Genomic DNA, 13,849 nt, shown 5'->3' on the forward strand with positions numbered 1-13,849 from the left:
CATCTTGGGTTAGAACTGAAGATTTTCTGGCTCTTATCCTTATGTGCATTTTTTCCACCCCATGCTGAGTCAGACATCAAAGTTCTTTCTAATTTTAATTACTATATGATGTATATCATATGATATGTGATGCATGTATGTAGATAGATGTGTATATACAGTTAGAAAAGAGTGTAACTATGTATATATGTGTATCACTACTTATCTATTGGTAAAATACGGGTGCCTTTGGGTGAACAAGTTGTTTCACTGTTTATTGTACAATACTCCAGGAAGCTGATGATACTATTTTCAGTTATAATTTCTCATGCTTTGTTTGTCATTTTACCACCCAAATCTGCAGCCTGCTCTGCTCTGCAGAGGACCCCAATATTTTCAGTAAAATCGGGAGGAAAAACAATTTCCAGTGGGACAGAGCAAGAGGCTGTGGGTCAGCACTCCGGATTTGGTTCTCTTTTTCTACTTATTTTATAGTTAAGGACCATTATCGCTCTTCTGTGATCACTGTGTTTAATAGCAGAATGGAGCCAGTAACATTCAATTACCTTGCGTAGAAGCATTTAATGATAAAACTGAAGTTAGACGACCTTTTAGTAGTGTTTGGCATCAGAGAAATACACCAGTTCTAAGCAGTTTTCCTGCAGCTTGGCTTTATTAGTGATAAAAAGTCCCTGAGAAATTGTATTAATGAAATGAAGCTGGGAAACAAACCAGAAGCAGATAAAGACAGAGCTCAAATCCCTTCATAGAGTTATACAGTGTGCTGAGAAAAGGTGGTTGTATTCTTGGATTTTATTTCTCATGAAAGTTCTGAAATACACAGGGAAAATAGTTCCCTCTGTAACAAAAGCAACAAGACTAACGTTTCAATAATTCTTCAGCAATCTGAAAAGAAATACACTGGGAATTATGAAAATGTTTCAAAGGGAGAATTCGAAAACAAAACTTAATCTAGGAACACGGGCTCTTGGCTCAGAAATGACACTCTTGGGTTTCTTGGCTCTATGTTTTGTATCGACTATGCCAGACGAGTGGTGAACAGCAGCCTGAGGTTCAAGCCTTGAGCCTGGGCGGTGGACGTACACGATGACAGAATTGCGAGCTGGGGATACGGCCGTGAACATAAGCTTTCCCCCGACTTGACTTCCAACTTTGTTTCTTTGGTCAACGCTACTGTGCACAGCCCCTATGGCCATCTTGTGGGTCAGCATGGCCCTGGGGTAAGCAGATAGTAGAAACTGCCTGAGCATACTGATTCCCTGGGAAAGGAATGGAGATTTTACGTCCTTTCTTGTGCTTCCTGTCAGATCATCCAGCATATTACTATTTGTATTCTTACATTTCTTGTTCTTTTTCCCTTAGGTTGTTGCTGCTGAGAGTTGGAGGTGAGGAAGTGCATGCCTGTCCTTTTCCCATTTCTTGCTGAGGGCAAGTACAACATGGTCATTCAGGACTAGTAGCCAAAACGTATTTCCAGGTAAGGAAACAAACATTCCTACCTGGGCAGCAAATGAGAAGTCAGAAGTCCATCATGATAGTTGTAGCAGGATAGGCTGCAACATCCCATGTCTACCTTTGTTGTTGTTACACATCTGTGGTAAGAATCGAAGTATTTTTCCATCTAGAGCAAATCTGATAGGTCCAGATAAGTGTTGGGGTGCTAACAGCAAGTAGTAAGTAAGTTTGGTCCCAGACTGTCAAAGACAGAGTCTCTTCCACTGCAGCTTGTTTCTTGAACTAATCTAAAAAGCTTTCATTTTATTTAAAAGGTTTTTATTGATCTACAAATCATCGTGCATAGGCTCTGCAACCTGAGTGACTGGAGTAGGCTTAGCTCTTGGTAGGTGTTCTTATTTGAGCTGATTTTTATCAACTTAGTTGTTGCTAAATTGCATGCTTTTCCTCTCTGTAAAGGTAACTGGAAAGGAGACACGTGCTTTGGATATATCTATCTATATAAAATTTAAAAAAACTATAGGCTTTCTTTCAGTCCATTAATTTCCTTCATGGAGCGCTCTCAGTTTGAGAACACAATTGGGAGAAATCAAAACACAAACGCCTAGACTATTACATAAAATCAAAATGAGAACATGCTTTTTTTTTTTAAAGCAAGGTGTAACATATTTTTTTGAAATCCACGAGTGTTTTTGAGTGTTCAGAATGTTCTTCCTCTTTGGGATGAAACTTAATCATTCAAACTGCAGAGAGTTCCCAAAATACTTTAAGCCACTTATGCAATTGCAGACCAAACTCAACCAACTTGTAAAGCCAAGCAAGATTTCAACCTGAGCTTTATGCACCTCTTTTCCTCTGTCCTTCTAACTTGAAGTTACATCTTACATAGAAGAAACTCTCCCCTTGCATGTCATTAAAAGCTGATGTATTTCAGGTCAGACACTTTGGAATCTTTTTTAACTAACCTAGTGTTTTATGTCCAACTGCTCCCCCCCAAAAAAAAATAAATAAATAGATTGGCTGTGGAAAAATCCTTAGAAAATTTTCATGTCTCTTGCCTCATAATCACATTACTTTACAGCAGTCTAAGTTAAAACTCTTCCTAACCAAACCCTTCCTAACCAAATGTAAAGGATGGAGAGCGAGTGTCTAGTGCAGGAAAATATGGTATTTAGGAGTCGGTAGAGAACTCAGTGGTCATATATGTCCAGCTGCAGGGTTTTTTTGCTAGGTTTATTGACTTCTTATAGCCTGTATGCGTGTCTGCTAGGAACAGACTAGAAACTGGACTGAGCTCCTTCAGCTGCTAATCACTTGCAGTCCTGACCAGAAAAGGAAACAGCGTTTTTTTTTCCCTGTCATTTGGATACTGACTCACCTGTGTGGTAAAAGAAAATAGCCAAACAGTTGCTATTTCACCAGTGTCCCAGAGTGCTTAGGGATATTCATCAGCTTCTTTACTTGGAGAAATTGCAGCAAAGCTTTAAGGCCTGAGGTTAGTTCATTAGTTATATACATTTAAACTGGTAGTGCTCTTGACCTCCTGCAATCCCCATCTCTCATAACTGAGTTGAATTTCTAGGTTGGTTTTAAGGCCGTGTGCAATGTCTGATTGTTCTGCATTGGTGTTTCATATGGCTCTTACAGATAGAACTTACTTGCAGACAGTTCAAGCCAGTTCTGCTTATAGCTGGAAACCTGTTCCAACTCATTGCCATCTCCTCTGCATATTGTTTCTGGTCTTGACCTAGTCTGTAGTGGGACCTGGGAGCCAGCCCATCGTTGCTGTGTTTCTCTGCTCTGTAACAGTCTTTTGGTGGGGCAGAGAACCAACTTGACAGAAATGTTGAAATCAAAGGAACCACTGTTCCCGAGTCCCTGAAGGACAGCAGTGATGAAGCAGCACCATTGTTGGTAGCTGACTAGTCGGCAGCCATACCAGTTGAAGTTGCAGAAGTTTTCCCTGGTCTTGCAGAGAGTTTGCAAGCTGTCTGCCTCTCTTAGAAGGCCTCCGGAAGCCTTCATACTGAGGAGCTTGCTGAGAGCTTTCTGGATAGGGCATCTTTTATGCCACTGAAGGAAAGAAAATTCTGCCCTGCTACATAACTTTTCCTTATTTTCAGAGCCTGCTTCCCTGAGGAGTACCTAAGTGGAGGACACTAGTAGTGGTAGGCTATCAGAAAGGAAGTTTGCTCTGAGCAGCTGGATTGGGTGCTCAGGCAGGATGCTGATGGTCCTGGCTTTCTATTGGCTTGCCTATAAGGTAGGGATCTGAGCACCTTCATTGAATAGAGCCTGCCTTGAAGTTCAGGGCCACAGTGCAGTGGCTGCCTTTCACTGACGGCTTGCTGCAGTGCTGCTTTTCTATCAGTCTGCCATCCACGTTCACCTCTGCAAGCATGGCCAGTACGGCTAATCCGCGCTTGTCTGAATGTGGAGGCAGAGACGGTGAGAGATTTAATGCAAATGTAGCATCTCACAGCCCTGTTCCTTCTTGCAAACTATTGATTACGTGTCTGATTTGCTCTCCCCTGGTAATAGGCCATAGACAAAAGCCAATAGGGCAAGGAGAAAGAAAACCTGTCATGATCGTTCGATGCGGCTGGTCAGCCAATGAGATGAGAGAGCCTGGGGATTGGGCTAGGAGAAAGCAAGGGTGGTGGAACTGTCTTAGCAACAGCAGAAAGCAACTCTTCCCCCTCCCACCGTGCAACCACACTGGAAAGTTCCTGATGATGTTCCTTAATGTATTTGTCTCACTCGCACCAAGTGTGTACATGATTTGTTTGACTTTGCAGCCTGTGTCAGTTTAACTCTTTTCTCCATAATCCTTTAGAAAGGGCAGAAAGGCCTCTTTTCTTCATCTGTCTTACTAAAACCAACTGGTGAGCTCCAGGTAAAATGATCCACTGCTTGATTCATTGCCTGTGCAAGTGCTGAGAATGAAGGTGAGTTTTGTATGGTCTTTTTTGTGGTTGGTATCTTCTTCTTGACGTCTTTCCAAGACGGATAAAGCATTGCAAAGCTGACACCTCCAGTCAAGCATTAAGGTGTATTGTTACACTCCAAGGAAGGCAGTCTCTCCTGGTAGTAGGAGTTGGGCATCTTGACTGTATTCTCCGCTTTGCTAAAGATTCCTTGTATAACCCAGGGTGAATCCCTAGCCTACAAAATCCAGGTTGCCCCTGTACCTCAGCAAGCAGTTAAAAGTGCTAGTTCTGAAGTCTAGCAGTAGCAAAAGTTTCAGGGTAAAAAGATGTGTTCCCTCTAGGCAAAACCCCCTGAATCAGGTGAAGCCACTCCTCCTGTGCAAGCTGGGTGATGCCTGTGGGTCTTTGTGCTCACCGCGCAGAGTGTTGGAGGCTGCGTGGTCAGCTTGCCAGGCTGTCTAGCCTGGGAATTAGAAAGAAAGTATTCTAAGCCAAGCTATCTCTGTGATCTTTGGCCTGGGAAAAGTCAATCCAAGGCCCCATGCCACTTTCCGTCTTATCTTTTGTCTTCCTTACCGTAGATGCTGTTCTTTCTGCCTCCCTCATAGTCAATCTATCATTGGTTTAAACAACTGAAAATGAAAATGGCAGTCAAATTTGCCCAAACCTTTTGAACATTTATTGGAAGCCAAACACTGGCACTTTGAGTAGTCACTTGAAAATGACCTTCGTTGTCCTCTGCTCACCTGCTGCCTCCTGCGGCTCATAAGCATTCACACGTTTATCTCACTATTTGCATGCTGATAATAGACATAGATTTTGTTAGTCCCGCATGTGTCGAGACAGCAGGGACAATAATAGAAGCACCGTGGGGACCAATATATATTGGTCTTAAGAGTGTGCCCAATAATGTCTGGGTCAGGGAGCCTTTAACTGCAGTGTCAGGGAATTTAGTCAGCTGTCATCGCTTCTTAATTAAAAATAGCTGAGACTCACTTAAATTCCATTGCTATGTGTTAGCTCATTTGTCATCTTGTCCTCTCCAGCAACCCCCCCCCCCCCCCCCATACAACCCCAAAAAGGACAATGGATAGAAATGCAGCAGGTAGGAAGGCAGGAGAGCAGGGTTAAAAGATGATTCTCCTTCCTCTTTCTCCTTCCCCATCCAAAAAAACAGAAAAGAGAAAGAAAAGAACTCCCAGGTACAGATAGATAATCTGTGTCATGAGCTGCTGTTTGGGTGAAGAGTTTAGCAAGATTCAAAGGGAATTGGGATACTTGATAAAATAGTATGAAATGTAGTGTTAGTATTTTATATACGTAAAATTACCCCCTGTACGTGCATGTGTTAGGGAATAAATCAAATGCTAACTGTCTTAGTGTTACAAAGAAACTTTCCTGTGGACAAACCAACTCACAGTTTTTCATCTTGAGTTTCTGGGGCTGCCTTCTGGTCCAGTGCTCTCAAGGACAGAATCCATTTTCAGTATGATCCAATCAGACCTTTCCTATGTACATAAGTGATTCGATTCCTAATTTCTTGCTAAAAGGAATTTAGCAGTATCTGTGATTGCTGTCACCTTCCAGTAGGTTTCACTAATTTATCTGTGATATTCCTAAGGGAACTGGGAGATGGGAGGTTACACAGAGGTTCAGAAGCTGCAGAGGGAGATAAATAGCATGCTGTAATATCATTACTGAAAGAAAGTGTAACCCCCTCCTCCTGCCAAAAAAGAATGCATTGTGATTCTAGTTAATGTGTGGAGCCAAGGGACAATTTTGGCATATAGAGAATTTTTCTGGCTTTCTTTTGCAAGTAAATCAGAGGTGGAAAGGCATTAGACTGACTAACTTCCTGAACTGGAAGTTGCATCCGGACTACCATATTTAATTGTCTGTGATTGACCTGTCTTCCATGAATTTTACTAATCCATTTTTGAACTTGTTTATAAATTTGGCCCCCACAGCACTGGGTGGTGATGAATCTCACCATTAAATCACGTATTGTTTGAAAAAGTTCATCCAGGATGTCCTGTACAATGCTATCAATCTGTCTGGTGAGTAAATGGATGGCTTTTGCCAGGGATTCAGATTCCCTCGGCCCAAATCTGTGATAACTCCCCCTGAGGCCACATCCAGCGCTTGGGAAGGGAAGCAGCAACAGATCTCCTGAGCTTCACCGTCCATTGAACTGGAAGGGATAGGTGTTAGCTCCAAGAGAGGGCAGGTTCTGTGGCTTGACTGCTAAATGATGATTTTGCTGGCTGGATGTAGTTGATAGTACATAAAGGCTTCCTTAGGACTGTGTTCCTGCTGACTTCACTGAAGAGCCAGTGAAACTTGATGATCTTGCTAAGGATGGTGAATTTCACATACAGGTTATGGGACAAGTCCAGATTAACGTGGGAGGTTCTTCTTTATCTGGGCAGGTTTTTCTGTGTCCAGTCTCTGAGTCGAATTGTTCTGAGCTGTAGAACGAGTTATAGGAGAATCCAGGAGAAACCCACTGATTTGACCTAGTATTGCTTTGGGATTTTAAATTATTCTGAGATGCACTGGCCCAGGAAATCATAAACAGCAAGTGAAAGCTCCCGAAATCATCAAGCTAAGGCCAAACAGAGGCTGTTTGTGTGATAAATTGGCAGAGGGCAGTGGCAGTTGGAAAACTGCAAGTATGTTAGGGCCTTAAAAACTCAGTTTTAACTTACTGAGCGAGTTAGGATGTCGTCTGAGACCAGTCTGCTCTTGACGATCTCTCTGGGATGACGGAGACAGTTACTGCTCCTCACCAGGAGGCATGGTGCAGTGATTCTAGCTAATTTGTCTGATGCTGTCCAGGAGTGAACAGGCCTGTAACATCTTCCCCTGTGACAGACAGCGAGCAGCAGCAGCTGCCACCCTGAAGCGCTCTGCGCAGACCTGCAAAAGCATGTCAGGGTGCAGTTTGAGGATTGTGAAATACTTGACGAAAGTTCGGCCTTGCAAGCAGTGGGAGGAGTCAATCCCTTTTACCAAGGTAGAAGGTGAAGCGTAGAGCATTTTAGGCCAATGCTTCTTTTCTTTTGGTATACTTTTCTCTTTTCTTCCCCATCCCTGAAATCTTTGACACTAATTTTCCATTGAGTAACACTACAACTTGGCATTCTTAGCCCTTTGGATAATCCTTTTTCACTTGCCAAAGGCCAGTAGCAAATGAGTAGTAGAGGCAGGAAGAAGAATTCTGTCTCCTAACTCACAGTTGCACATATTCTTTGGGCACTGATCCATTTTAAGAAAAAAAGAATCAATCTGGGACTATGTTGCTCCATTGTTGCTCTTTCTCAAACTAGACAGCAATGTTCCTGCCACCCTTGAATGAATTCAAGTCCTCATCTTTCTCTTTTTCCAGAAATCCCAGAGGCCCTTTACCTTCATGTTAGCAGAGACATTTTCAGACTGCAGAATTTTTTTAAAAAAACTAATTAAGCTCTGATGACTTCAGCTGTATTTTCAGGCTCTGATTAAGGCCATGATACTAATTAAACTCTTGAATTATTAAAAATGCAAATAGTCAGACCTGTGTGCAGCAACAGACTTGCATTTCCATGCTCCAGGACAGCAGTGGGAATATTTGGCAAAGTCCCTTGTGGTGACAAGGTGGGTTTTTTTGTTGTTTTTTAAATAGCCGCATTCCATTTGATGCAGAAATAAAGATGTTGGCTGCTGGGGTAAATGTCTCAGCTGTCTTGCAGCTAGACAGGGAAGTTTGATTAAAACACAGCAAAGTTATGGAAGGGACACTGAGTCTCTTAACATCCCGACTGTGGCTTTATCACTGAATGGGTGTTGGGATTGAAATGCTGACTTGTCCTTGGAGAGTGAATCTACTTTCAGTAGCAGAACTCTTGGAGTTGCCTTTAGGCTGCCTGCTGTGTTGTCAGAGTTAACGACCATGATCGGCTGGCTGTCCTGCCAGACCCCGACTCTCTGGCATCTCATAGGAAGAGACGCGCACTGTTACTTAGGCATCTATACCAGGAGATCTGGTGGTGGCCTTTCCTTCACTCCAGGTACATTTATGGTATGACACTGCTAAATAATAGGATATCTGCAGGTCATGTTGATCTCTTCACTGTCAATACCTCAGCAGGCTCCGACTACCTCAAATGAGTGATGTTGAAGGAGGACTGAAGTAGGATTTTCTAAGCATAAATAGGGTTCATTCCTTCTCTGGATGGATAGTCCTGCAGAAGTACAGTTAGCTGGCTTTTGGGGTAAGATGGGGTGCTTTAGATTGGGAGATGTGGGAGCAAATACTGCTTCTGCTTCTCACTAGTGAATAGTCAAAGATTTGCTTATGAGCATAACCATGTACTTAATCATGGAAACCCGTGTATTTACCGTATATACTGTATATATATACACAGCTTAAGAGCCAAGAGCTCCAGTGATATTCTGCATGTGGCTTCTGCATCCTTCCCCCCTAAACTCCCATTAGTCTTGGATGTGCAGTCCTACTGGTTGATGGCAGTGGCCAGTGGGACTCAGGTGTATCTGTCCCATGCTTTGCTCTTTTTGCCATGTCAATGAGAAGGCTCTGTTGAGTCTGGCAGTGTTTACAGCCAGTAGCAGCTGGGATATTAGAGAGAGATGCCAGTAGGCAGTCTAGTTATAACCTGCTGGGGGGGAAGTTTCTTCCTAATCCCTTTTTAGTTCATATTAAAGGCATAAAAAAAGAAGTGTGCAAGGCACTATTCAAATGCAGTAAGCATTTATCATAGCAAATAAACTGGAACTTTGGCTGGTATGAAGTGACAATGATTTATTGGAGTCAGTTACTAGATGAAGATCTGATCCAGTGCCTACAGTTGATTCCAGTCAAGGGCAGACATGATGGTAAAACTGGCACTCCCCCCCCCTTTTTTTTCCTTACAGATTGTCCTTTTAATATGTTAAAACAAAGAAATAAATGGTCATTATTTTACCTATGACAATCTGTTTTTTCATCCTCCTGCCTATAATGGGCTGCAGGTGTTTCACAGCCAGCACAAACTAATAAGGACAGACATACTGGCCACATGCCAAAATTATAAAATTGTCCAGGGAGAGAATAAAAGAAAAGACAAGGGGAGGGGGAGGAAGGAAAGAAAAAGAAAGAAGGAGATCACTCCATGCTGAGATTTTGTACTTTTTTGTCTCCTGAAGTGAATACATCAGTGAGGAATCAAAGGTTTGAAAAGTCATTCAGCCCCTCCAAATTAGAACGCAAACCATCTGCATGACAGGATGGAGCTCTCCTTAAAGGCTGCAGGCCAGGATTTGATCTCAGGGACACCAGGGTAAGCCTGGACCATCTCCACAATAGTTACAAGCAGCTCACCCGGGATCTCGCTTTCTGGCCTTGTGCATGCATCTTTCTGCCAGAATAACATTTTGAGCCCAGCCCTTTAATGTTGTATCACCATAGCAATGGGCTCCTCTATGCCAGAGCTGATGAGGAATCGCTGTGGGATTGTCCAGTGTTAATTAATCCCTTTTAGGCAAAATTTGAGCTCAGTAGAAACCACAAAGACAAGGCAGCCCATTTGGAGTTCAGCAGCCTCTCACCCTCTTCCATTTTAGCAATACATCTTGCCCCTGAGTCCCACATGCCACAATAAATCCCTTGTGTTTCCTGGAAGTTTGAAGAGTTATGACAAATCTATGGGAAGGAAAGATATGTTGCATGAGAACTGAAATAATGCACGTGTCCTTATGGCTCTGTGTATAATGCTGTTTGGAAAGCATGAGCTGTGATACAGACTCTCCAAGGTGTTGTATTTCTGGGTGTGAATGAAACAACAGCCAGGATAACCACGCTTAAAAGATGAGGCACATCAGAGCCACTGACTAGCTTAGACTTTTCGGCTCTAAGTGCCCTGACATATTGTAGCTAATGGTGAGAGATAAGCGTCTCCAAAGGTACCTCTCTGTTGATTGTGTGAATGCTTTAGGGACATCTCTCAGTGGAGTTATCTTGGGCAGGTTACTAAAGTTAGGTGAGATGTTTTCAGACCTGTAGACCTCTCCATGGGGAGAAACAGATCCCTAAGGAAGAGATGCCTTTAGTTATTCACACCACAGTGTCATGCAGATGCTCTGCTCCTGAAAGCTGGTTTGCTCGTGTAAAATCGACTCAAGTGCATCTTACTCTGTGCTACTTAGTGTTTCTAGGTCTGGACTAGCACTCTCCAACACAATTCAGGTATCCCTACCCCCAGCATTCAGATCTAGCTTCAGACTGCATCCAGAAGCACATCCAAAGATGTTACCCAACCCACTGTACTGTCTGTAGTCTAGATATCGGAGTAACGGACACGTCTGAGATAATTTACTTTACTTGATGTAGTATCAGAGACCCAATCGCAAATTTCTTATCCAGATTTGTTTGGAGCCAGGATTTGGTCAGGCCAAATGTTTTGCTTTGTTTATCAAAGATAAATTTTTGGATGTTTAATAGGAAAAAAAAAAGCCATAACTGATGGATGTTTATTATATTTCTTTTAGATCTCCTTTGGGGAGCTTGATGAAAAGAAAATGCCACTACAAAGGAGGCCTTGCTGAGGCAAGGTTAAAGTTGTATTCAAAAGCAACATCAGTGCTGTACGTTGCATATACCATCACCGCTGAGGATCCGTGCCTCTTTCCTGGAATCAGTGTCAGAGTTCTGTGAGTAGCACTTGTGATAACTGAATCAGGTCCTGTGTATAGATTTAAGTGATTTTTTTTAAAAAAAGTCACAGTTAAAATTCACTTGTATCAGAAAGGAATTACACAGTTATAAGACTTGAATGGTTTTAAAAATTGTATTTAATATTTTCTACTAAGGAAACAGAAGATGAAAAGAAAGCATCCCAGAAGGTACTTTCTCATGAGGCAGATTGAGTCAATTTTGGATTTTCTGCTCTTTTGGGTGGCATTTGGGTTTTTGCGTTAACCTGAATGGGTAGGCTGCGTAGAAAAAGTTGTGATTCTGACTTCCGTGGTGTTTGGAAAGCACTGAGAACACTTTGAAAGCTCTGAAAATACAAATAATACTGATAATAGCTGTATTGAATAGTAGCTTATCAAAACCTTTTGTGATGGTTTAGAAATCCTGGTTTTATTTTGCTCTCTAACACCCTGTGAAGTATCCTGTGCTTTGATTTCTGTCTTTAGATGTCAGTAATATGCAGTTAAGTATTTGGGGCTGTTCCTAAGCAGTTGGATGCAATTTACTTTCTTTGAAAGAGTTTCATATTGGGCCAGATCTACAACTGGTGCTAATCTATGTCTCTGGTGGCTTCAGGAATAACTATGCCTGCTTACAGAAGCCCTAATCTAGCAGCTGGCATTTGACCTTCCCAGTGAAAACCCAAAGCAAAGTTTAGAGATTGCTATCCTCAGAGCAAAATGGAAAAAATTACTCACTCGCACTCCTGCTCAGATGTTTAAGTTCCTTACAGTTCTCAAAACCAGAACTCAGTTTTGTCATCGCTTTCTGGTGCTTTGCTCATTCCTGTAGTTGATTTCAACATGGGTTATGTGTATTCAGCTGCTGAGAAGACCAGGTGCCGGTATAAACCATTCATGCCTGATATTTGTGGCTTGCTTTGAGCCCCAAAACTTCTTAGGCCCATAGAGTCTTATAGTATAAATGCTCTAGAGCAGTTCTCGTTCTTTCTCGTACTCTATATGAGTCATACTTTTTTGTTCTATCTAATGTTAGGTGTATGCCTGGGTCACCTAAGTTGCAGTCCTGTGCTTGCTGGGATACTTCTGGGGTCAATGGAGACAAATAAGCTGCTGCAGAAGGCGACTCAGATTTCAGGCAAGTTGAATTGTGCTCTGAAAGTGCCCACCTCTCTCTGCTGATCACAGGGAGAGCGCAGGGCTTGCAGTTTGGGAGAGGCCTGAAAAAGCATGGATTCAGGACGTTGCCATGTAGACTTTAGAATGTGGCTCTATAGGAAGATGCAAGAGTGCTATATGAAGCGTTCTAGTTTGGGAGCTGTTGTGAAGGTGGGAGACAGAACCATATGTATATTTGATGGCAAGGACATTACTTCATTTTCTTTTTTTCCTTAAGCTTATCTGAAGGAGAGGAAACTGTAGAGGTTATCTTCAAAGTGGAAAAACTGATCTCATGTAGAATCACAGAATCAGTAAGGTTGGAAGGGACCTCTGGAGATAATCTAGTCCAATCTCCCTGCTCAGCAGGGTCACCTAGAGCGTGTTAGATGCATGTGTTTGAAGCTGGCCAGGTTAACTGATTAAATATGCATGTGAGACCACAAAATTTGACTAAGCCTAACTAGAAACTAGGGAACTAGGGTGCCTTCGAGCACTAAAAGGTTTGTTGTTGTTTGCCTGGATGTATCCACCCTCCTCATTTTGGTGTTTACCACCACCACCAAAGTTAGTTGCTCCTAAGAGTCAATGAGGTGGGAAGAATCACCTTTAGAAATGCTGCTGATCTCATAAGAAGCCCAAGAAGGCTAGGCTGTTAAAAAGAGGCCTCAAATAATTGCCTGCGTGTTCTTTTGATGAATTTAAGCTAATATGCAATATGCACAGACAATCTATGGCCCAAGGAACTTTGCAATCCTTGCAATAACTAGAGAAGAAGAACACCAGGTCCTGATGGAATGATTTGTGAACATGCACTACGGTATGCCAGCTGGTTGAATGCTGTTGGGTCGTTTGCAAGCAGGGGTGAAGATTTGGAAAGGGTTGAAAGAGGGAACAGTAGCAGTCTTGCACGTTTCTTTATTTTACTTTGAGGCAGTTCTCCCGTGAATGCTAGCCTGGATTCCCCTGCTATCCGTTCTGTGCATGGCATTAATAAAGGCAGAGAACCGTCTTTGTTAGCGGGATCGAGCCATCAGCACTGGATTGGGGCCTTAACACAGCTGTGCTTCAGCATAGCCAGGCGGATAGCGAGAAGCTGGGCTGATTAATGCTGGCTGAGGATGGGACCCACTGCCTGCTAGATGTAGCGCGCTCTGTTCAGTGCCAGCAGGTGCTTTGCCTATCCGGGCACTGCCAGGCTTCCTGCAGCTCTCCTCCTGAGTTCCAGTGTTTTTAATCTCCTTCTGCCTCACTCCCAGCTCTCGGTGCCCGTGCAGAGTCTCAGTCTCGTTTGCTGCTGTCCTGGTGCCAGAAATTTAAGGCAGAGGTGATGGAGCTGCCTCTGCGTGAGGACGGCTCGCGCTTGCTGGCTCCACCCTCTGGACCTGGCCCCAAGCACTGAGCTCAGCAGCCCCTAACAGGTCCCCTTGCTTTCTCTCCAAGAATATGATTAGAGCTTTGAAACTGAGCAGACAGCTGGTATACTCTCCCAGGGCAGCCTCTGTGTCTGGGCCTCCATTGTTTTTGTCCAAATCATATCTGATTCCTTTCCAAAAGCGTTCCAGTCTGTAAAACCAGACCAGGTGCCTTGGGTTGTGCTCATTCCTGAAATACCA

This window comes from Rhea americana, unplaced genomic scaffold (genome assembly GCF_003343005.1).
Source record: "Rhea americana isolate MKP2758 unplaced genomic scaffold, rheAme1 scaffold_48, whole genome shotgun sequence".
Lineage (NCBI taxonomy): Eukaryota > Metazoa > Chordata > Aves > Rheiformes > Rheidae > Rhea > Rhea americana.